The sequence below is a fragment of the Xenopus laevis genome, chromosome 1L (assembly GCF_017654675.1).
Source record: "Xenopus laevis strain J_2021 chromosome 1L, Xenopus_laevis_v10.1, whole genome shotgun sequence".
Lineage (NCBI taxonomy): Eukaryota > Metazoa > Chordata > Amphibia > Anura > Pipidae > Xenopus > Xenopus laevis.
In genome coordinates this window covers 220,261,916-220,276,838 of record NC_054371.1, presented here as the reverse complement: position 1 = coordinate 220,276,838, position 14,923 = coordinate 220,261,916, and positions in this window count along the sequence as shown.

Sequence of the window (14,923 nt, the reverse complement as noted above, 5' to 3'; positions counted from 1 at the left end):
ACAGGCACGAAACGCGTTAGGCCTATGCATGTCCTAATAAAGCCTTTTTAACTTATCAAGACATGAGCTACTGCTTTACTTAGAAATGGACCTCACTCCATTTGGATTCCTGCATATTGGAAAATTTCATTGGCAACCCTTGGACTGGGGTTTGCCTTGGTGAGAAACCATTTCATCAGCTTTATTATTTCTTTCATTATTTTTTTCTTTATTTGTACGTTATTGACTTAACTTTATCCTTGGATAGACTCATACACCAGTATTTGTGTGTTCAGGAGGATTAGTACTGTAATGTTCACAACGGGGAGCCACTGTGACTGGAGTTAGTCTCACACTTGGAAGTGGGTATGGTGGAAGCCCAGGGGGATAGCCATGAACAATTCGACATGACATAGTGAATTGCAGGTTTAATGGCAACAGAAGATAACAGGAACAGGCCAAAAATCAAATACAAGTCAAGACAAAGTCATTACCAGGAAATCAGGAGGGCAAGGAATGCTGGAACAAGATCACAGGAACAAGAACACTGGAACTAGGATTTCAGGAATACAGGAACAAGGAACGAAGGTTATCCAGGAACACACACAAACATTCAATGACTCAGCTCTGAGCAAGGCTCAGGGCTTGGTTTATAAAGGGATGGTGATTAGGAAATGGGAGACACATGAAGGAAATGAGGTGGGTGGAGAACAGGGAGGAGACATACTGGGAACAGGCAGATATACAGGAACAACAATGACAAGGTCAGGACCAGCCCCCAAGAGCCTCCAGTGGCTCACTCAGTAAGTGCAAGAGTCTTGGACAGTGTAAACCAGAGTTTGAGTCCCGGCTGATCCTGACAAATAACCCAAAATGTTACCCACCAGCATAGGGACTCGAGCAGTAGATTCATGGAGTAGTTCACCACAGTGAGCATCTGTTAGCACTTGGGACTAGTTCACCTAAGTGAGTCCTACTATTAGGTATTGCAAATGCTATACCTGTATAACCTCTTCAAGGACATGAAATTGTCTAAAGTATCTATGAACTGATTGATGATTGCCTCATCTGAGCATTACCACAAAAGAGTCCAAGTTAGGTAAGAACACAGAAGGTCCTAGGACCAATGAGTAGTCCATCTTGCTTATTACCGTTATACAATTGCTCATATGCATACTTATGACATATGGAGGGGGTACTACACTTATGTTGTTCATCCATGTCCAAGAAACAAGTCCATAGTGTAGTACCTGGAGGACTGGAGGCATCTGCATGGTACCAAAGATTATATAAGAACTATATGAATCAGCTGCATAGATCAGCGGAGCAATTGACTTCACTTGTCAAGTGTTGAGTCCCAGTGTTAATCACGTTGCCTATAACACCCCGCAGGCTGACTAGAACATGCAAGGTGTTAGTCACTTGCTCTATAAAGGCAGGTTGCCATCACTCAGAGCCGACTCATACAGCTCTGGAACGGTGCAGGGGCCTCCAGGCGCTATGAACTAATTTTGAAGGTGACCAGCACTAAGGGCATACTGTATAATTCACATCTTTAGTCTACTGCCAAGTTGGTCCGGATACCTTGGGAAATGCCCACAGAGCCCCTATAGCCACCAAGAACAAAAATGAAACAATTCTTTTGCCTTTTAACAAAAAGGGTTCCTATAAATTCATGGATTCCAATTATCCGTTGATACATTAAGAGCAATCACCTTGCCCCAGTAACAGCTTTAGGTTGATGAATACTAGAACTGTGCAATGGTAATGTTTCCTGTACTCGTAACAAGGCTTTTCTTTATTCAAGTTGGAGCTCGAAGTACTTGAGAGCATTTTGATTTTGTCACTTCATTGTTTTCAATTAGTCTTTTTTTTTTTTTTTTTGCTTGCGATGTACCCAGGGAAATGGAACACTTATATTACCAACAGAGGTACTTCCAGTGACAAATATGATTAATGGGATAATCTTGTAGATTACAATAGTTAGAGGCAGTTCCTGCCATTTCCCAATCTCTAAGGACCGTCGCTCGTCGCAGGCAATGCAAACAGCTGCAGATTTCTCCGAAATATTATCTTTAGTGGGGCTGCTCTGACTTTCCTACAGCTTCCATTGAAACGGTCACTTTTTTTCAGACAGCAGTTTTATTTCCAGTGCTGGGGAAAGAAAAGGATAAAATGTACTACAGGTATGGGATCTATTATCCAGAATGCTTGGGACCTGGGCTTTTCTGGATAAAGGATCTTTCCATAATATGGATCACCATACTTTAAGCCTAATTAAAAAAACATGTAAAAATTAATTAAAATAGGATTGTTTTGCTTCCAATAAGGATTAATTATATTTTAGTTGGGATCAAGTACAAGCTACTGTTTTATTATTACAGAGAAAAAGAAAAATCATTTTTAAAAATTTAAATTATTTAAATTATTATTCTATGGGAGGCGGCCTTCCTGTAATTCTGAGCTTTCTGGATAACAGGTTTCCGGATAACCGGTCCCATACCTGTACCGTGAAAAGGTCTATTTCAATCTTTAAAAATCTTCGTCTCAAACCAAAAATGAAACGGTAAAACAAAAATTAAACTTAAAAAAATAATATTTTTATATTTTTTTATATTAGATTATGATTCTGACTTCTTTTCATTCCACCCTAAATATATTGTGCTCCCTTTGAAGAGACCTGAAAGCTGCATGATCTATCAGCCTAGGGCGCATGGTTTGTCAATACTAAGGGGCAGATTTATCGAAGGTCGAGGTGAATTTTCAAATGAAAAAAATTTGAATTTCCAGCTATTTTTGGTGTACTTCGACTAGACGATAGTCCAAATTTGATTCAAATTTGGAAAAAATGTAACATATTGAAAATTTATCATGAAAAATTCGACTTTGACCATTCGCCATTAGTGATGGGCGAATGTGGGGCGTTTTGCTTTGCTGAAAATTTTTCGAAATTCGAGAAACGGTGAAAAAGTTAGTGAAACGGCTCCGGCATCTCGTTTTTTATGCCGGCGTACGTTTTTGATGCTGGCGAAAATGCGCCAAAAAAATGGACTTTGGAGTCCATTTTTTTTGAAGCTGGCAAATTTTTGCTGGAGAATTTTTGCGGCGGTTTCATGAATTTATTCGCCAGAGGCGAATCGCGGGAATTCGCCGCAAATTTGCGCCTGGCGAATAAATTCACCCATCACTATTCACCATCTAAAACCTGCAGAATTGTTTTCGAGGGTAGTTTTCAGTAAAAACTAGAATTTTCAGGTTAGAAAAACTCAATTATTTTAAGATTAGGAGGGGGTTTAGTTCTCCTTTAAGCCACGCATTGGGCAGAAACATTTAAGTAGGCATTTAAGTAGGCACAGATATGTAGAGGTTTTGTTGAGCTTTTTTTTATATAGGAGCCTACCTTGATCTGTCCATATAAGAAGTTACTATCACAGTATCCTCTGTTTGAGATAAAGATACCCATGATGTGAGGGTACTTTAAAGTGGCCCAATGCTTGAGCTAAAAGGGGTGCAGGTTGGGGTGCACAGAGCAAAAAACACAGCCTGTCATGTTTTTTGTCCTGCCCTGCACTTTTAGGAATGGCCCAGGGATCTGAGCACCAAAATAGAATTTAGGGTTCCCTGTCCCACTAACCCATCCCCAATAACTTGTGCATCATTCAGGCAAATTAGGGAGCACCCTATTGAAGGTATTAAAGAGGTGGCTTAATATGTTATAGAATGGACAATTCTAAGCAACTTTTCATTTGGCCTTCCTTTTTTTCTTTTTTTCTAGTATTTGAATTATTTGTCTTCTTCTCCTGACTCTTTCCAGCTTTCAAATGGGGGTCACTGACCCCATCTAAAAAACAAATGCTCTGTAAGCCTTCAAATTAAACGTTATTGCTACTTTTTTTCCCCCATCTTTCTATTCAGGCCTCTCCTATTCATATTCTAGTCTCTTATTCAAATCAATGCATGGTTGCTAAGGCCATTTGGTCCCTGGCAACCGGATTGCTGAAATTGCAAACTGGAGAGCTGCTGAATAAAAACCGAAATAACTCAAAAACCACAAATAATAAAAAATGAAAACCAATTGATTCAGAATATCACTCTCTACATCATACTAAAAGTTCATTTAAAGGAAAAAAAACACTTTAAAGGAAAACTTTACCCCCAAAATGAATATTTTAGCAACAGATAGTTTAAATCATATTAAGTGACATATTAAAAAATCTTACCAAACTGGAATATATATTTAAGTAAATATTGCCCTTTTACATCTCTTGCCTTGAACCACCATTTCGTGATGGTCTGTGTGCTGCCTCAGAGATCACCTGACCAGAAATACTGCAGCTCTAACTGTAACAGGAAGAGATCACCTGACCAGAAATACTGCAGCTCTAACTGTAACAGGAAGAAGTGTGGAAGCAAAAGACAGAACTCTGTCTGTTAATTGGCTCATGTGACCTAACATGTTTGGTATGTTTGTGTGCACCGTGAATCGTACGATCCCAGGGGGCGGCCCTTATTTTTTAAAATGGCAGTTTTCTATTAAGGATTACCCAATGGCACATTCTACTAAAAAAGTATATTATTATGAAAATGGTTTATTTACATGAAGCAGGGTTTTACATATGAGCTGTTTTATGTAATAACTTTTTATAGAGACCTACATTGTTTTGGGGGGTATAGTTTTCCTTTAAGGACACCAGAGCTGTGCTTTCTGTTGGTTTTTGTTCCTATAAGATTCCATGAGAAAGTAGAAGCCCCAGCGATTGTTTAAGCTAATGTTTTCCTATTCCTTCTGCCATTCAGACACCAACGATTTCTTCACTCCGACCGGTACATTTCCCATCATACTTATTACTGGGGGGCAGAGTTTATTGCAGCCCACCTGCACATGGTGTATGATACACATAAGTATATTATCTGTAAATAGTTATAGTACACGAGATATTCTCCAAAATAGCAAGGTCATGTGTTGCTTTGTGATGCACCTGTGCTGCGTTGTTAAATATGAGTTATTTTTTCCTTTGTCTCATACGACTGTTACATATAACAAAGAGCAGATGGATTTCCTTCTCTGTATTAGAGGTGTGTGTGTCTTAATTACTGAAAAGTTAAATATACCCTTCCAGTAAGGAAACTCTACATGACAACTTATACTTTTAAAGTAAAATGTTTACTTTTCAAAAACTTTCCATAAAAAACATATGCCTTAACTGGTTTTCTTGAGTTTAGGGGGAGATTTGGGGTGAGTGCTTATTTGTACCCTGGGTACCCCTGAACCTATAGCAGGGTGACTGTTACCCCAATGTTTCTATATATCTGTAATCTTGTTATGAGCTAAGGGGGCCCAGTCTGAAGGTCAGTTAGGGGGAGATTTGGGGTGAGTGCTTATTTGTGCCCTGGGTACCCCTGAACCTATAGCAGGGTGACTGTTACCCCAATGTTTCTATATATCTGTAACCTTGTTATGAGCTAAGGGGGCCCAGCCTGAAGGCCAGTTAGGGGGAGATTTGGGGTGAGTGATTATTTGTACCCTGGGTACCCCTGAACCTATAGCAGGGTGACTGTTACCCCAATGTTTCTATATATATGTAACCTTTTTATGAGCTAAGGGGACCCAGTCTGAAGGCCAGTTAGGGGGAGATTTGGGGTGAGTGATTATTTGTGCCCTGGGTACCCCTGGAACTATAGCAGGGTGACTGTTTTTGTTCTATATACAGGTGTGGAACTTGTTATCCAGAATGCTCGGGATCTGGGGTTTTCCGGATAACGGTTCTTTCTGTAATTTGGATCTCCATACAAAAGGGAAATCATGTTTACAAATTTGGATTATTGGAATAAAATAGAGTCTATGGGAGACAGCTTTTCTTTAATTCAGAGCTTTCTAGATAATAGGTTTCTGGATAACGAATCCCATACCTGTATCTGCACTCAAGAGCAAAAAAAAGGACATTTAATAAAAGTGGTCCCTTCAGTGCATTTATTACAATATTTGAGATTTTTAAAGACATTTATGGGCTGGACTATGGATAATATTCTTTATTTTTTTCATTTTCTTCCATTTGCATGTGTTTGGCCCTTTCGTTGTAAAAAAAAAAAAAAAAAATTAAAACAGCACAGGAGCAGCTGACTGGAAACTAGAGGATAAATCTTTCTGAAATGAGACATGTTTCTTTAAATATAAACTATATACACACACACTGATGTTTTTCTGATTTTTTCAGCCTTCTAATTTAATTTCACACAACAGATGATCAGGTAAATGAATTAAATTGTCTGGGGCTGGGGAAGGTGCAAAGAGTGATGATGAATGGGATATTTTCTATACAGTTGCGCTAGGTGTTTGATCTGTTGTTTCTTCTAATATAAGTCACGTCTGGGAATTCCAGAGTGAGAAACCCTTTCCCAGCTGAAGATGCAGCCAACCTTCTTCTAATCTGTTGTCTCTAGTGATGGGCAAATAAATTCGCCAGGCGCGTTTCACAGCGGGCGGATAAATTCGTGAAACTGCTGCAAAGATTCCGACGCATTTCGAAAAGCAGAAAAGTCGCTTGCTTCAAAATCGTTGCGCGTCAACATCATCCAGACGCCCATTTACTTTAACACCAGCGTCAAAATTGACGTGGGCATCAAAATTTGCTTTTTTTGCTAGAAAACTCTGAAAAAGTTAGATTTTCAGGCTAAACCCAGTGCAGACCAGGATAATTTCAAATTGTCCATTGAAATTGTTGGAGGATTTTCGGATTTGGCCATTTTTTGCAGCATCTGGGTATAGTAATAAATCTCAAAAAATGAAACTTTATTTTCCATGAAAAAATTTAGTTTTTGCCAAAAAAATGCTCAATCAGAAAAATCTAGAGGTTTAGTAAATAACCCTCTTGATGTTTACATGATTTTCAGCAGACTTAGGGGGTTATTTATGAAAGTCCGACTTTATCTCAATATTTTCTGCTACAAACTCTGATTAAATCCGCTCGCTTTTTTTCCGCTTATCATTACAGTTTCCCCGAAAATTGGCTTTGCGGGGGAATAAAAATCAGATTTTTACGAACTTTTCAGACATTTTCATCCGATTTTCAAAATTTTTTCGTAATTTTCACCCAAAAACTCAGCACACATCAAAAAATCATTGGGACTTCTCCCATTGACTTATATGTAACCTCGACAGGTCTGAGATGCCGGGTTTTCAAATTCAGACTCTTCCATCCTTGGGGTTTAAATTCCAAAAAAATACGTGATTTTATAAAAAAAAAAAAAAAAAAATCACAATTTTTTCATGATTTTTGCATTCAGAGTTTAGTAAACAACCCCCTTAAAGGGGTTGTTCACCTTTGAGTTAACTTTTAGTATGATGCAGAGAGTGATATTCTGAGGTTTTCATTTTTTATTATTTGTGGTTTTTGAGTTATTTAGCTTTTTATTCAGCAGCTCTCCAGTTTGCAATTTCAGCAGTCTGGTTGCTAGGGTAAGAATTTCCCTAGCAACCATGCATTGATTTTGAATAAGAGACTGGAATATGAATAGGAGAGTCTGAATAGAAAGATGAGTAATAAAAAGTAGCAATAACAATACATTTGTAGCCTTACAGAGCATTCGTTTTTAGATGACTTCGGTGGCCCCCATTTGAAAGCTGGAGTCGGCAAAGAAGAAGACGACAAATAATAAAAAGGATAAAAAATAAATAATTAAGACCAATTGAAAAGTTACATAGAATCAGCCATTCTATAACATACTGAAAGTGAACTGAAAGGTGAACCACCCCTCTTTAAGGTATGGAGATCCAAACTACAGAAAGATCCCTTATTTGGCAAACCCCGGGTCCCGAACATTCTGGATAGTAGATCCTATGCCTGCTTTCTAAAAAGGAATAATATATATAAAAAAAAAATTAAAAAAACCAGACAGCAAAGGTTCTGCAGCTTACAATCTACAGGAGGCGGCAATGTAATGTAATAGGAGAAGCCAGAATCCCACAGGAGCTCACAGCTGCAGGTAGAGAACAGGCTGAGGGGGGGCTGAAAAGCCTTTGTGTTAACATGTATGTCAGACACATTCCAAATCCCTTATTTAGGGAGAAATCACAAGGCATACGCCTCGTTAAAAAACAAAAAAGCATTTGAATCCCATTATAAAGGTCATCGTTTCTGGCGATACTTCCCCTTTAAATATGCTCAAATTAAACCGTGGGGTCGGAATTGAAGGGGAAGAAAAAAACAAAACCAAATTTAAAGATATTCAGCAAGGGATCAGGCAGTCGTGTGAATAGAGACATTTCCCCACTCATAATTAATACAAAAGTGTGAAAACAGATGGCGATATATGAATATTTATATGATGTGAGTGTGGGAAGCTCACAATCCAAGTGGAAGGCGCTTATTTAATTACACGCAGTTCTATACTGCCCCGAAACACCTACTGGAATAGAAGGGGGCGCCGTGCCAGGCTTTTTTTATTTTGTGCTTTGAAATTCTTGCGCCTTTCAGGAAAAAAAAAAAAAAGAATTTGATTACGGGCAATAACCAATTTTAAAAATAAGGCCTAATTGAATGCGCTCTGGATAATATTGTGAATTATTTTCCTATTGTCCAGATGTACTTATTCATTGCTAATAGAGCCACTAATCAGCTTACAGACAGATGCTAACCTTTCATGTGAAGTGCCATCAGGATTGCGGGTTTTATTTTAAAATCAGACCATTTTTTAAGAAACGAAGAGAGGGGAAAAAAAATGTGTGTTTATATAATAATTCAAAACATTCAAAATAAAAGAAAGGCATTGTCCAGGCCGTTATCAGCTATTTAATAAACGTTTTATAAAGAAACTGGCTTCGTGGGTCGACTCGGGTTTAATTTAATTTGAATTTCTCGCTCTCGGAGGGTCGGCGTTTAACAGGAGTTCGCGTCTCCCGATGGAATGGGCTCAGGCAATACGCCATTTCAATTGCTGCCTAGGGGTCAGGGCGCTAATATATCTGTGAATGAGGCAGCTTTGCGCGCTCCTTATCAGCAGCAATTCACGAACAATAAGGCGAACGCTCCGGGATTTAAAAATATTATCCATAGAAAATAATTACAGGTTTGATGCAAGGGAGTTTATGACTATCATTTACCAACAAAGTTAAAACTGTGATAAACGCAAGACTGCACGGCAAATAACCGACTTTCTGTTACAAGATATAATTTGTGGTTCAATTTCAGTTTTCCCCTCCCAATTTAAATGGGCATGGAGTGACATCTAGTGGATAAATGACGAAGCGCAAAAAGAACCGCAAACTCTGAATAGTTTCGGTAATAAAAGTGTATTTGTGCAGCATCACATTCTGAAACCAAGCACAGGTGTAGGATCTGTTATCCAGAATGCTGGGGAACAGGGGGTGTTCCAGATAAGGGACCTTTCCATAATTTGGATCTCCATATCTTAAGTCTGCCAAAAAAAACATTTTAAATATTAAATAAACCCAATAGGATAGATTCACCACCAATATGGATGCATGTAGATTAATTAACATCAAGTGCAAGGTAATGTTTGATTATTACAGAGAAAAAAAGAAATTTTTTAAAAATTAGAATCATTTGCTTATGGGAAATGGACATCCTGTAATTCTGAGCTTTCTGGATAACAGGTCTCCAGATAAGGCCTGTACGTGGACACCAGTATTGTAAATACTATATAGCAGACCCAGGAGGGCAGAGGGGCTTGGACTGTGTTTACCCATTACCCCTTCTATTACTAAATTGTAATTGTAACTGCCACAAAGATTCAGCAGGTATAAGAAGGGGGTGCATTAGGGAAAGGGACTGCAAGAGATCAATTGGGCAGCTAAAGGTGTGAGCCTGGCCACCAAAAGTCCTTTGAGGGGACCCCGACTCCAGTTACACCACTTAGGCCGCCATTAGAAATCACGGGGCCCCGTACAACATAATGTTTGGGGCCACACCCACCCCGGACCCGCAAGCCCCACCCCAGATCCTGCCCACTCCACACCACAGTTAAAAGACCACACAGATATCAGCACTAAAAAAAGAAACCCACCCCCCCACACACACGTTATAAAAAGATATTGATGGTCAGGGCCCCCGTATGAGTTAAAAAAAATTGTGGTGCCTGGGCCCCCCATAAAAGTTAAAAAACATAATTGACACCAGGGCCCCACATAAACTTTATTTTTTTTTAAAAAAAAAAATTGGTGTCAGGGCCCCAGAGAGTATTTTTTTAAAAAAAACATTGGGGGCAGGGGCCTATAGAGTATTCAAATAATACATTGGTGGCCAGGGGATTTAAAAAAAATTTAAAAAAACACACATTGGTGTTCAGAGGAATAAACTGGTGGCTTCAGGATTTCAACTTCGCCTCCTTTAGTGACTTCAGCTGTTCCGCATTTCGGCTGTTCGGGACTTCAGGAGAGTCGGCACAGCTTCAGTGCTGTCAAAGGGGACCCGGCTATTTTGAAAAGTGCAGCATAGCCAGGCCCCCCTTCAGGCCCAGGCACAGCAGTACCCCCTGTGCCCCCCTGATGGTGGCCCTGACGGACATCTCCTATCCTCCACTTTCTGTTCCCTGTTCTTGGTTTGCACTGATTGGTTACCAGGCAGTAACCAATCAGTGACTGAGGGGGGCCACATAGGTCATAACTGTTGCTTTTGAATCTGAGCTGAATGCTGAGGATCAATTGCAAACTCACTGAACAGTTATGTCCCATGTGGCCCCCCTTATAGTCACTGACTAACTCAGAGTTAGAGAGCTGAAAAGCAGGAAGTAGTGTTCTGGCTATTATGTTACACATCCAGTCACTCCAGCATTTATACATTACATTTTTGTAACTAACTATATTAGAAACTTTTTTTATTTTGCACAGTCTATCTATTTACCAGTTTTTATTTTTACACTCAACTGTTCCTTTAATAAAAGGGTTAAGCACCTCAAAGATAACTGGTGTGTGCAGCTCCTATTTTCAACACTGACTCAAAACGAAATGTCGCCGTACCTGGGCCAATATAAACTGCCGATTTGGCTCATCCAGAAAGAGTCAACCCTTGTCATGGGCCTTTCAGACAGATAGTGAGCAGAAGACCTACCAGATATCTACTGGGCTTGTTAGCAAATCCAATTGGTGGGATCTTTAAGTGTATGGCCAACTTCTCTTTATTTATTCATTGTAGATGACAGTCATCGACAGCATTCTACCAGATATTTCTGTTCTTATTAAATTTTTAGATTCAATTACTTCATTGGTTTGAATGTAAGAATTAAGGAGAGAAGGGGATACAGGTGTGAGATCCATTATCCAGAAAGCTCCGATTACAGGAAAGCCATATGCCATAGACTCCACTTTAATCAAATTATTCAGATTTTTAAAAATGATTTCCTTTTTCTGTGTAATAATAAAACAGTAGCTTGTACTTGATCCCAACTAAGATATACTTAATCTTTATTGGAGGCAAAACCAGCCTATTGGGTTTAATTAATGTTAAGTAGACTTAGGGGCAGATTTATCAAGGGTCAAAGTGAATTCGAGGGAATTTTCGAAGTAAAAAAATTCAAAATTCAATGTAATTTTTTAGCTACTTTGACCATCGAATAGGATACTACGACTTCGAATTTACTTCAAATTCAATTCGAAGTAAAAATAGTTTGAATATTCCACCATTCGATAATCGAAGTACTGTCTCTTTAAAAAAACTTTGACTTCAATACTTCGCCAAATTAATTCAACAAATTAAATTGATATGTTAGCCTATGGGGACCTTCTACAATCCTTTGAATCGTTCGATTCGCTGAAAAAACTTCGAATTCGATATTGGAAGTATTTAAATTCAATGATCGAATTTCGAAGTATTTTCAACTTCGAAATTCGATCCTTGATAAATCTCCCCCTCAAGGTACGGAGAAACAAATTATGGAAAGACCCATTATACGGAAAACCCCAGGTGCCGAGCATTCTGGATAACAGGTTCCATTCACTTTCGCATCATCTTTTAGTCTGGTATTGAAATCACGGCTGGTTTTCCCATACGGTGGTTTAAATGACAAGCTGGAGCGTTGTAAAACAAACCAACGTTTTACAAAATAAAGTTGTTTTATGCAGCTAATTGTGTAACAGAGGTTACTGATGAAGGAAGCATCTCCTGACAAGTCTCTGCTCAGTTCTATCATTGTGTGTGACAAGAACCATAAAACAGAGCAGAGAAGGGTCAGGAGATGCTTCACACACCTAGGGTTGCCACCTGGCCGGTATTTTACCGGCCTGGCTGGTAAAAATGATGGCCAATCCCAATGTTATTAATAGGGAAAAAAGAGAAATATATAGGAAGGCCGGTATTTTTTTCCAGAAAAGGTGGCAACTCTACATGTACCCCACAATGGATGTCCACACCGAGAGCAGCCTCCTGGCATGGAGGGTCGAGAGCACGCTAGGGCACTTTTTTTTTTATATCGTTTCCCTCATCTTACAGTGGGGGAAACAATTTTTATGTGATAGGTGCCGTTTAAGGTGAACTGCCAAATTAAAAGGATGTACTTGAAGATGCACTTTTCCAATGTTTCTAGGTTGCACTGTGCCGAATATGTAGAATTTAGATAGAAGTAATCTTAAGTTTGTGGTGTAAATAGCACAACCTGCTTTCTACTGACATCGTAATTATATATATATATATATATATATATATATATATACAGTATGAGACCTGTTATCCAGAATGCTTGGGACCTGGGGTTTTCCGGATAACGGATCTTTCCGTAATTTGGATCTTCATATATTAAGTCTTCTAGACAATCATGGAAACATTAAATAAACCCTATAGGCTGGTTTTGCCTCCAATAAGGATTAATTATATCTGAGTTGGGATCAAGTACAAACTACTGTTTTATTTTTTAAATTTGGATTATTTGATTATAATGGAGTATATGGGAAACGGCCTTCCTGTAATTTAAAGCTTCTGGATAATGGGTGTCCGGATAATGCATCCCATATCTGTACATCTATATATTTGGTGCTGTGAAGTGTTATACCCCATTGTATTAGAAAGATATCCCCCGCCGCCAGTTTGACAGGCCATTTCTCTAGTGTGAAACTTTGTCTGGTTAGTTAGTTTGTAGGTACAATACGTGGGGTGTAAAAAGCTATTGTCCCTGTGTTAAAGCTTAAAGGCGTTGTTCACCTTTAAATGAACTTTTAGTATGATGTAGAGAGTGATATTCTGAGCTAATTTGCAATTGGTTTTCATTTATTTGTGGTTTTTGAGTTATTTAGCTTTTTATTCAGCAGCTCTCCAGTTTGTAATTTCAGCAGTCTGGTTGCTAGGGTCCAAACTCCCCCAGCAACCATGCATTGATTTGAATAGGAGACTGGAATATGAATAGGAGAGGTTTGAATAGAAAGATGAGTAATAAAAAGTAGCAATAACGGGCAGATTTATTAAGGCTGTAAAGCGTCAGTAGAAGAAGGCAAATAATTAAAAATCTATAAAAAAAAAGAAAATATGAAAGCTGAAAAGTTGCATAGAATTGGCCATTCTATAACATACTAAACATTAACGTAAAGGTGAACCACCCCTTTAAACCGAGTGTGTAACTACACATGTTATAGCTCCAAATGCAACATAAGCAAAATAAAACTAAACAACCAACTCGATATAGTACAGAACATCTTGTGTTAAAGGGGTGGTTCACCTTTAAGGTAACTTTTAGTATGTTATAGTATGGCTAATTCTAAGCAACTTTTCAAATGGTTTTCCTTTTTATTTTTTTTTTTATAGTTTTATGGTTATTCACCTTTTTCTTCGGACTCTTTGGAGCTTTCAAATGGGGGTCACTGACCCCTTTTAAAAAAAACGCTCTGTAAGGCTACAAATGTATCGTTATTGCTACTTTTTATTCCTCATCTTTCTATTCAGGCCTCTCCTATTTATATTCCTGTCTATTATTCTAATCAGTGCATGGTTGCTAGGGGAATTTGGACTCTAGCAACCAGATTGCGGAAATTGCAAACTGGAGAACTGCTGAATAAAAAGCTAAATAACTCAAAAACTACACATAATAAAAAATGAAAACAAATTGCAAATTATCTCTGAATATCACTCTCTATATCTTGCTAACAGTTAATTTAAAGATGAAGAACCCCTTTAAGCGGGGAAGGTAATCAAGTGACTATTTGTCACAAAACAATATGCAAATTAGGATTCAGATTCGGTTCGGTATTTGACCAAATCTTTTACGAAGGATTTGGGGGTTCTGCAGAATCCAAAATATTGGATTCTGTGCTTTCCCACCTATAAGGAAAGTTATTTTAACCCTTTGTGTGCCACTAACTAAGGGTTTAAGCACATGGGCAGATTCAGGGAGATTTAGTCGCCTGGCGACTGATCGCCTCTTCTGCGGGGCGACAATCTCCCCGAACTGCCTTCCCCCTGCCTGCCACCAGCTATAATGACAAAACGTCAGCACCAATGCACTTGTGGCGATTCGATTTCCGAAGCCGCCCAAAGTTGCCTCACGAGGAAACTTCAGAAATCGAAGCGCCACTGGTGCATTGGCGCTGGCGTTTTGTCATGGCAGGGGGAAGGCAGTTCGGGGAGATTGTCGCCCTGCAGAAAAGGCGATTAGTTGCCAGGCAACTAAATCTCCCTGAATCTGCCCGTGTGCTTGAACCATAACATGTACACTGCCAGTAGCCTAGTACCCACGGCTAGGAACAAAATGTGAATCTCACAAATAATTCATCAGTGTTGGCAGGAAAGGGGTTAATGCCACAGACTGGCAACACTGACATTTATCACTAAATTATATGTAACAAACACCAATTGTGAAAAATCGCACAAGTTCGTTTGTGACAGAGCAGCCATCAGTGGGACCCCCAAAAAAAGATGAATATTGTGTATGGTTCAGCAGGTGACTGGGAGCCCCAAATGTTACATGTAGACTGCTTCTGGGGAGGGGGTGCTCTTGGGGGTGGGGA